At 38.6% G+C, this 10,771-nt stretch overlaps 1 protein-coding gene across 9 annotated transcripts in view; it reads right to left on the bottom strand.

Annotated features, from left to right (window-relative positions):
- The window catches only part of NCOA3 (nuclear receptor coactivator 3), an 87,375-nt gene extending 76,736 nt beyond the window's left edge, over positions 1-10,639 (bottom strand). For 3 of the 9 annotated variants that reach the window (XM_075166402.1, XM_075166393.1, XM_075166394.1), the window contains exon 1: positions 10,503-10,639. The gene's annotated coding sequence lies outside the window, so the exon portion shown is untranslated. Of the gene's footprint in view, positions 1-9,840; positions 10,004-10,502 lie in introns of all 9 variants that reach the window. The other 6 variants (XM_075166401.1, XM_075166395.1, XM_075166400.1 and 3 more) reach the window with 4 other exon arrangements.
- Between the last annotated feature and the right edge of the window lie 132 nt (positions 10,640-10,771).

Here is a 10,771-nt window from a genome sequence, read left to right on the forward strand (position 1 = left end):
GAAACGAACAATAAAAAAGTTCTTTTATAACAAAAACTAATTATTCTAATCCTACGGTCCTGTTAAAAATCCTTCTACCTAGACCCAACAGCATGGGGTTGCTGATATTCTGAGTCTCTACAGAAGTGATCCATTTGATAGATTAATTTATCCGAAAATAGAATTATTGCAGTACTTACCCCTTTCAGTAGGTTATTCTGCTCAGCAATATATATGTGCTACACTAGTAACAAAGAGGCATTAAATGTTTGCAGGTTTCTCAACATCAATTTTCAGAACAGCAGTCAATATATCTACTTATTCCCTATTGAAGTTAGTTTTCCAATGTAGATACAACATTGGAACTATCAGTAATAATACATCATTAGTAACTCCACCAACTCTTTCTAGTTATAGCCCCAGGATAGACAAAGGGTGCTGCATTTCTCCTACACCTAGGTACCACTTGAGTCTCTCTCCTATAACACATTTGTATCAGGAACAGAGTCCGAACTCTATCCAGTTTAAATTTTGATAGACTGTGGCTGCTCTAGTCCCACCCCACCCGTTCCCTTGCACTGGTACAGGTATTTGTGCAACTAGGGGTAAGGTGACAGCCAGAAGTTGTCTGGGTGTTTTTGTTTGGTTTTGGGGTTCAGATTTTTTTGTTGGCAGGAGGGAGGGAATGGACAATTTTGAATTAAATCTGTTTGCTGACTGCAAGGGCCTCAGTCCCAGAGCAAGAGGAGGAGAGGTAACAGAAAGGAAGCACAATAGTCCTGACTTGGCTTGAGCAGCTGTGGAAGTGTACCACACTCCCTCGGAAAGACAGCATTCCATGGGAATGCATTTGAAGGGTTCTGGTTTTGTATTTTCAAATAATACTGGAAAGAAGTCAGTTTGTTGTGATGTTGCTTGCTTTTTGCACAATATACCACCTTAGCTCCCACCCCAGCATTTAAGCAAAAAAACCTCAACCCATTATGTAAAGGATTCTTTAGGCCCTAACCCAAAAGAGCATAAGTCAACAATAAATATCTGTAGTGACAGAAAGACAAGGCACATTCAAAGTACAAAGTCCTCTAGATCTTGGAGAAAGGTCAGGGAGCCTTTTGGTAAACAAGACAGACTTAAACAGAAAAGAGCTTCAAGGTAGACAAATTAGGTTGAACCTGTAGATCCCTTCAGTTTGATTTTCACCAATGTATCTGAAGCTACAATAATTTTAAAACCTATTTAATGGTTATTTATAAAGTTAACTGTTTTAAAAAAGAATATGATTAGAACAGGGTGTGTTTCCTAATGTCTTTCTTCCTTTAGTATATCAAAGATGCGGCAATTAAGATTTCTAATTTAGCAACATACAGTCCTTATTGGAAATGTTAGTCTAGAATTACTGTCAGAAGCAAGAAAAGATGGATTGTCACCTGGCAGTGATCATCCAGTAATAGTAACAGTTAAAACAAATTGTAAAACAAGAAATTGAAGGCAAGTTTAATATAATCAACAGTTGATATCCAGCATGGGAGTGGTTTATGCAGATTTTTACACGTGAGAACTTTTTTTCTTGACAATTCATTTTCAGGGAGCATTTGCTCACCAAGTAGCTTGAAGTTTCAGTCAGAACAAGACTTCTAACTGGAATTCCAGCAATATAAGCATGGTTGCATGTTATTAAAGGAAATAGTGGAAAATTTCACAGGCTGACATCCAGAATGTCTGTGGTTCCTTTTCATATTTCTCTCTTCTTTCACAGCAGTTATTAGACCAGAACTTCAAATTTGGTTTTTGGTTTTTTTTGTTTGTTTGTTTGTTTTGGTTTTTTTTGTTTTTTTTTTTTGTGATGCCTGGAAATTTCCACTGCTTTAAAAGATTTTTAAAAAGCTTTCTCAAATGTACAGCTCAAACAACCTTATACTTCTGCCTAGACAGAATCTTTAGTTTAAGCAAAAGTTTCATTGATATAAAGATTGGGGGGAGAAGGAAAAAACTTTGCTCATATACCAAAAGCATCGCTTGGCCAATCTGAAATATTATCATATACTACATATTAATCTCTTGATAGATGTCATCTGAGGTCCAGCTACAGACAGATGGGTAAGAGAAGACAAAGCAGTTCAGGATAAAGCTACCCTGTTCTGTTTGAACAGAAAATACAGTGGATGACAATGCAAGCTATTCTGTCCCTATCAAGTGATGGCTCTCCTTGAATTTCCTAAAATCGCTACTCATTTTACATCTCACTGGATCCCACTTATCATCCTTACCTTCTTATGATCTCTAACACAGCCAATGCAAGCCTGGCAAGTTTGCTAGCAGTGGTTCTACATGTCACCTCTACAAGTCTTGTTTATGAGCTACAAACGTGCATCACCAAAAGATAAGGAGCTTCAACAGAAAACCCACAGGTGTAATACAAAAGTATTCAAAAGCAACTCCAGCCAACGCAGATGTTTTCTTTTATCAGTTTTCCATGCTTTGATCAAAAGAACTGCCTTCCTCTTAGGGGGGGATCAAATGGACATTCTAGGTTAACAGAGTTGCTGGTTTTGTTCCATTTTAATCAAGTGAACAATTTGCAGATAAAGTACTCCTGCTTTTCTTGCCTTTAGAGTTATCTATAACTAGATAAATACTTTAAATATTGATTAAGAAGGGATTCTATCAATTACTGCCTAAAAATGTTATTTCCCATTCAGAGATTGTAATGAGAAACTAAAACATTCAAATAAGGAACATAAGTTTTTTACAAAGCAAGACCAATGCACACGCCAGCACATGGCATCGAACTGGTACAAAACTGAGTAAGATACATTTAAAGTGTCTTGAATCCATTTGTTCTTTTAGATTTTCTTGTTTAAAAGGCTACTACAAAATTATGCTTAAATGAGAAGTACAGCAGCATATGACTTCGAGCAAATATTTTTAAACTTCCTTCTTAAGTAGGTAAGACATAAGGATTCTCTCTTATAGCACTTAATAGTTATAACTGAGCCAAGCAAATGGTATTGCTTAAGTACTGGTTAAAAGGATTAAAAATCCATGCACACCTAACAGCATTACCTAAAGTGTGGTCCTCTAGTATGCCATATGCTGAGGTCTGTCCATCGAGCCAGAAATCCTCACTCCGAACATCAAAAAGGCTTCCATAAAAGATAAAACCAAGAGGGTACTACCACAAAAGATGCTGCTATGTTTAATTCATTGCAGCAAAGATGGACAGAGCACAAAAGGAAGTGCAACATGAGCCATAATTCCCTATTTCTGTCTAATCTCTTTAGCCCAGCCTTTATGGGGAAAAAAAAAAGTTATTATAGGGGAAGAGGTCTGAAAAGTCTATCCAAGTCACTGGCAAAAAAGAATTTGGAAATTTTTGTTTTACATCATCTCCTTAAGATGTAAGCTGCTAAGAATGGATAACCATTTTAAAATCATCACTATGACTAAAAGGAACAAATCACTTTTTGAACCTTCACTACTTTTTTCATAAGATTCCAAGAAACAATACAGAGCTTCCACATACTCATTGTGTGTATGTCCACACAGACGCATACATGTACACTCTCAGCAGTTGCCTAAGAAGTTTTAGAAAAAGCTTACCCAAGTAGACTGTATTAGCTGCCACTCACACATATAGTAGCAAAAAGAATGCAGCACAGAAGTTTCCCTTTCCCTGGGACTCACTAGCCTCCAGAGAACGTGATGGAAACTCAACTCTGGTATTTGACAAAACCAGCAACGTTAAGACGTTAATACACTCCATAGGGTGATCAGTGAGGTGTTAGAATTACAATTTGAGTGCACAATGCAAAACCAGGGCAATGCTACCTTTGCGTTAGGTTTTAGTTTATGATTTACAAGATCAAAGACGTTTATGATTTACAAGATCATTCACATAAGAGTTAACCAGCAGTTGACTGATGTACTTTGAGCAAGTCTGTTCATAAGTGATTTTATAACCAAGCGTTTCATGCTGAATCAGCACTGGAAGTTGGATTTGACTTCACACCATTATCTATATGTAAATGACTCAGCTCAACGATATTTGGCCAATGGGAACTAACAACAAAACATTAAACCCACGCAGTCTTGCTAGACCCACAGCCATATTTAAAAGTCTTAAAAAGAACGGTAAGAGGTCTAAAAGAAAAAAGTAAACTATTGCTTATGCAACTCAAGAAAGTAGCTCATCTATATACCAGAGATTTTGTAACTTTAAAAATCTTTTGAGGACATTTCACTCATTTACATATAAAATAAATAGTAAAATAGCACCCTTCGAACTTACTACTCATTTGCCAAAGTAGGCTAGAAATAGCTGCTTAGTCTTATTATGCGACAACACTTCATATCATCTGCTCTAGCTAGAGCTCAGAGGAGTAACAGACCTGCTTAAGACTTAGAAAAACAAAAATTCAGAGGCTTTCAGATGAGCAAAATGGAAAAAAAAACAACGTACATCACTACTGTAAGCTTCCACTGCTTAGTCATTCTTTGGCATAGTGAAACATCAGAAATACTTCAACTATTTTTCACATTTTTTCCCAAGACTATGCTCTTGTTCTTTTAAGTCTTTAATAAAAAGATGAGTCTCCAAAACAGCACATAAGAGAACTACAACAGTAGTTTTGCAGTGGCTGGTGTTAGTGAGCCAGCTTTGTGTTGTCCTTGCAGAACAAGCATATATATTTACCTACTCACTTTGTGTGGTTCAGAAAAGCATGGGATAAGAAGCAGTCTGCTTGATTTTATCCCAGCCCATTGCTAACTGATTTCAATATTGCACCATCTGGTAGACTGGGAATATTATCAGCAAGTTATAGCTTTAAAAAAGAATATATATATAGACACACACACACAAATTCTCAAGTTTTTCACAACAGTTATGAAAGTTCAGGGTTCTAGAAAAAACAGAGTTTAAAACCTCCATATTGGTTTTAAAAGAATCAAGAATTGGGGACAGTGGGGGTGTGTGTTTGTTTTTTAAATCTCCATCAACTCCTCCTCAGGGACTTGATGTCACATGATGAAAGCCTAGAAGGGACAGCACAGTTTGTATTTTAATGCATTACCTGAAAGCATTGTGTTAAAGGTATGATACAGCCAACATATTTAACATAAAGCTTTCATTGTGAAGAAAAACTAATAATCACTTTAAAAAGTTTCACGTTAAGCATTATGCAGATCCTTTGCCTTAAAGCTCTTATACTCCCTCTTCATTAGGTAAAGACGAAAAGCATTTGATAATATTTAAATTGTTTATAAAAGCATACTATATGATCTGGAATAAAGAGATACTTTCCCTTTAAAGTTCAAAATTACCTGTTAATGAGTATACAGAAGGAAGGACATTTAGCACATCTATGGTCATATAAAGGTGATCTCTGCTTACCTCCAAGAAAACATTAATTTAATACAGCATCGCATGATATCATCACAACTATACCTGCAACTTTGTTCAGTAAGAGGAAGAGAGATGCTTCCCTAGACACAGCGTGGTGACACTGAAGTTTTGTCTAGCTTGTGATCAACTACAAAGATAAATGGGTGTTCTAAGAGTCTTGGAAGGAGTGCAATATATGAATTAACAGTTTTGCTACAGTTGCCTTAGGAAAAAAAAGGCAGTGCATTAGACAGTTGCACACGTGACCCAGACAAACACTGACATCGAAAAGAAATGCTTAACATTAAATGAACTGAGTAAACTTTCAAGAAAGTCTTTGACAATTGTTTTGAACACACAGGCTGATCTGCTTTATTCTACACTGGTACACTGAAAGTGGCAGGCAAACACCTAATCTGCCAGTTGTTTTCTTCAGCAAAGACAACTGGCAAATAGTCTTTAGACAACAGATTTTTGGCTTGCTTTTTTCTAGTCTGGGTGGTTTCCCTTGGAATCATTTTTTCTTCCCTTTCCTGCATTCACTAACTGCTCTTCTGCATGTATTTCTAACTATAGTAAAACCCAGATGACGTTAGAAAGGATTTACATTAGAAACAATTTAAGAACTAACTGTATTTGTTGAAGGGAACACAGTTTATTCTTAATTCTTTGACATTTGTAGTGTCACTCAAAAACATGTTTGTTATAGTCTAAGGATAAAATACTCAAGAAAATTTCATTTTTACCATTTGTGTTTGCTGAGAGAAAGCTTCTAGAATCACAAAAGACAGTATATCTCGTTCTATTCCACCTCACCTAAAAGTTCACAAGAAAAAGCATGTAGCCCTGTGGAGATTCTAGGCAAACAAAGCAAATTCCAAAGAGCAGGTTTCATCCATACATTAAATAGCCCTACAGTCTCTGAGACCAGGGAGATAAAAGGTACTTCTGCCTTTTCTTTTCTGCCCTATTCCACTCAGTCCCCCTCCTACCATTGCCACGGGGGGCAGGGGTTGGGGAAGTGTTAGGCTACAACTACCCTAGAGAAACACGTTACATTGATAACACTTTTAGCTATGCAACCTGTCTTAGTATTGCCTTTGAAAAAGTAGACAACTCATTCTCTCACTTCCATGATAGAGAACAGAAGGAAAAAAAAATCTTCGTAACTCAGAAGTCACATACAGAATATTCCATGCAACTACATATACAAATCTACCTTGAAAATGTGCCTCTAAAAGGCCTTCTGGGTATACCTGTGATACTAGATTATCTCATTCCATGTCTCTGACACATCTTGACATGCATGGAAGTGTGGAAACAGTAAAGGATTCAGGCTTTGTGACAAAATCTCGTACTTTGCCAAGGTTAATGCAGGTGCTAGTCATTATAGCTAGCAGTATAACAGTTATATTGTTCTGCAGCCTTCCTCTTCTCCCTCCTCCCCCTTTTCAGGTGCACCTGATAAATCAGGGCAAAACTGCTATGTAGTTTAGCCACATGTGTAACAACTTTGATGAAAAATTGCTTGCCCTGAACTAATAATTACAACATTTTCTGGAGAACTTTTACAGTGTTTTCAGATTTCTAGAATAATCTCGTCTTAGACTTCAAATCATGACACTATCCATGTTTGTAATCTTCAAAAAAGAACTTAACTGCATGGTAAGAAAGCCTTTAAAATAAAGTTTTCAATAGGGCAATGATCCATAACCTAACAAAGAATGTTTGACAAACAGTTTAACTACACCTGACCTGAACAGGCTCACATTTAACAGTGAAGGTGACAAAGTCGGGGGGGACTGGGGGTACGACCAAAACCAAACCAACCAACCAAAAAAAACCACAAACAAAAAAAACCCCAGAAACCAACAATCCCCGCCACACACACACACAAAGCACACAAAGTCAGGGAATACTTAAAGGTAGATAGATACCTGTAGAGCTGACCTTACCACCTCCACTCTTCTATTATATTGCAAACGCAGTCACAACCTCACAAGTAAGCAACTTGCACCATATCCTAAGCTTATCATCAGCAGTAACAAGCCTGACTTTCCAGGGTATAAGCAAAATAAGCAGTAAAACCAATGGTGGCCCCCTTGCCCTCTTCTCCCTCTCATTTAACTAGCATGCTGTCTTAAGCAACTGCCTTTTTCTTACCTCTGTACAATGTCAGAAATAGGTCTGGCTCTAAACAACATAAAAGAAAAATGTGCGTCTACATCTAAAAGCATAAAACCTCACCAACAATAATTTCAGACACTGCACATGAAAGACTACAAATCCCTCATGAGATTGAGTTTGGAGGCAAGTTAATTTTGTTCTGCTTCAAAGACAATCAGCTTATTGATAACTGTCAACTAAAAAGAAAAGTCACCAATTAAATGAAAAGTAAAATTAAAGTAATGGGGTCCCTCTGAAGTATACCTCCCATTTACATGGGGTAAAAAAGGATTTGATGTACCTTCTCTTAACTAAATGCAGCATATAAAATCAGAATGGAAATATATTCCATAGCAGATTTAAATCAGTAGCAGTTAAATTCTTTCACAATTGCCTCTTCCCTAATACGCTACACTTAGAAACGTCAATAGATCTAGCCAGAGAAAAAAAGCACACAGGCATGCTGCCCCAGCATTCAGGTTTAGATATTCTTCACCACCCTCTCATATCCTTGGCATAAAGAATACTATTCTTCCCCTCCCCCTCCCCTCCATTTTTAGTATAAAAACAAGTCAGAAGAATATTTAAGATATTTCTAAATACTCATAATCAAAAAGCTTCCATGAACATAATGCAGAATATCCTGTATCACACAGTCATTCAAGATCAGCTCTTCGAGGGAAGCTCATTTAAATGCAGGAGTTGAAGCAACCTCCAGTGTCAGACTGTAGTGTCCAATATCATTTTACATGCTGCCCATGGCTTGATTTTGCAGACAAATATAACCAAGACACCCTTTCTTTCTCAGGGTTCTTTAACAAAAAAAACCAAAACAAAATTAAAAAAAACCCAACACCCTTTTCTATGCAACTGTAACACAGAAATTAATCTTGAAGGTTTTGACTGTGATTTCTTGTCCATCATTAATGAAAAAAAGCCCATGATCAAAAGATAACGTTCTATTGTAAAACAGATTTCCTTCTCCTTTCTACTCTGCATTTTGTCTCAATTATACATTAGTCTCAGTGATACTAAGCAAAAAATTGATAAGCAGACAATGCAAACTTCCAAATCCAGGATAAAATCCAAAGCCAGGATGAACAGGGGTTTCAAATGAAGAATTAAAAAAAAAAAAAAACCACCCACAAAAAAACCAAACAAGCCCCAAACCCACACAACTCATATGTCAAATAAAAGCAGACTGGGAACAGCACACTGTCATCAGGAAAGGTACTTAAAGCAAGGCTGAATACTGGGTTTATTTTGTCTGCTATCACTTCCCCTGTCCCCCAACCTCTATCTTCATATCACAGCAGCAAATCCATTGGTATTAATAAAATAAAAAAAAAAAAAGCAGTAATAACAGAGTTGAATGGAATTCTGAACAGTCAGTTAAACAACCCATTACAATTGCTAACAGTAAATACAATTACTCTATGTTATTGTGCACAGTCTAGTTAAAAAACAAACAAACCAACCCCCAAAAACCACCAAAAAAAAACCCAACCCACAATTTTGTCTATTTCCTCTAAACCTAAACTCTTATGCTGGAGCTTTCACTCAGATACTATTTGTTACTATGAAGCTATCTTGTATTTATATTTAGAACACACACCTTTGTCTTATGTGTAGCAGCTCATTATAAGTCAGAAATATTTCACAAGAAAATATTTATTCTTACAATAATGAAAATAAGCTTAAAATGTATCATAAGTGTCCATTTTAACTGTACTATAGATACAATATAGCTAGACATTACTGTCTCTCACACTTCCAGACTGGCTTCAGTTTTGTCTTGTTATTACAGATAGAATCCAACATAATATTTTCAGTTAACTTTTATCTAAAGATTTAAAGGCAGAATCAGATTTTTTTTTCTTAACAGGTTAAAGAGGAAGGAGATACTGCCTGAATAAGAGAGACTGATTTAAAACTGTGTTCACTGGATGAGCTGACAAAGTGGGAAGCTTCTCTTTTAAAAGAAAACCTGACTGTGCTTAAGAGTAGGAGCAGAAACCAGAAACAGAACCAACTTTAAAACCAAACAAAGAGAACTCTGGGAATTATGTCAACCTCCGGCAACATCCCCACCCATATTCACCCCATTTATACCCCAGAATCACTAACACCTACGGTGGTGTGTGACCTCAGGAAAAAAAAAATAATTCTCATCTCCATCCCACAACAGCACAGTTTCATTGCAGCTATGAGGTAGAAATGGATAAGAGGCATGGAAATCAACCTTTTATTTGCAGTATTTCTCATCCCTTTCCTTATTACCAGAGACAAGAGAAGACATCTCTGAAACTTACCGAGGCTACAGGATGATCAGAAGGAGAATGCAGGTAACAAGGTCTTTGGAACCGCCTCAGTATCAGATAAACCCAGATGAATGGCAGATGGGGCCATTCTAGCCCAGGTATTTCACGCACACGCACCCTCCACTCAGGCTGAGAAACTGAGGGTCAGACGATTCTAAGCACAAACCCATAGCGACCCCAAGTCTCTCACTGTTACATGAGGAACCTCCACCCAAACTCACCCTACTTAGATATGCACCACACAGCGACACGGGAAGCCTACAGCTCAACACACTAGTCCCCCACCACTGCCTCAGGAATGTCCCCTTCTAACTACACTCAGCGCTAAAGTTACAATGGTTAGAAAGATGTAAAGGCATTTACACACTGCCCTAGGAATCCCCTCGCCCCCAGCCCTGGGAGTACTCCTCACACACAGCCCGTCTATGCTCCCCTTCCTCCTCCCCTCAGAGAGACACATCCATATTGGGGAGGGGGGCGAGAGGGAGAGAAGAGAGCCGCTCCTCAGGGCTAGCCCCAAGCTGCTCCCTTCCCCGGCAAGGGGCAGCCCTCCCTCCCCCATACCACTCCCACCCCAGCGCGAGAAGCAGGGGAACAAGGACTAGAACTCTCCTCCCTCCACTCGTTACTCCCTCCCTCCAAACCCCACTCACCTGGGAAAGGAGCCAAAGCTCAGCTACGTCTCCTTCCCTCCGTCTCCCCCACACTCAGCCTCTCGCCGCCATTTTCCTTGCTGCCTAGATTTAAATAGGAACCAGCCTCCCCGACAGGAGCCACCGGGCGGCGCGAGGCATTGTGGGACCTGTAGTACGGCCCCGCGCGGGCGCTCATGGGGCCCGCCCCCCCTCCGCGCGGGGCACCACGGTACTTGTAGTACCCGCCTGGGCCCGACGTCTGTCTGAGCCACTGCTCCCAGCGGCCC

The sequence above is a fragment of the Calonectris borealis genome, chromosome 17, assembly GCF_964195595.1.
Source record: "Calonectris borealis chromosome 17, bCalBor7.hap1.2, whole genome shotgun sequence".
Lineage (NCBI taxonomy): Eukaryota > Metazoa > Chordata > Aves > Procellariiformes > Procellariidae > Calonectris > Calonectris borealis.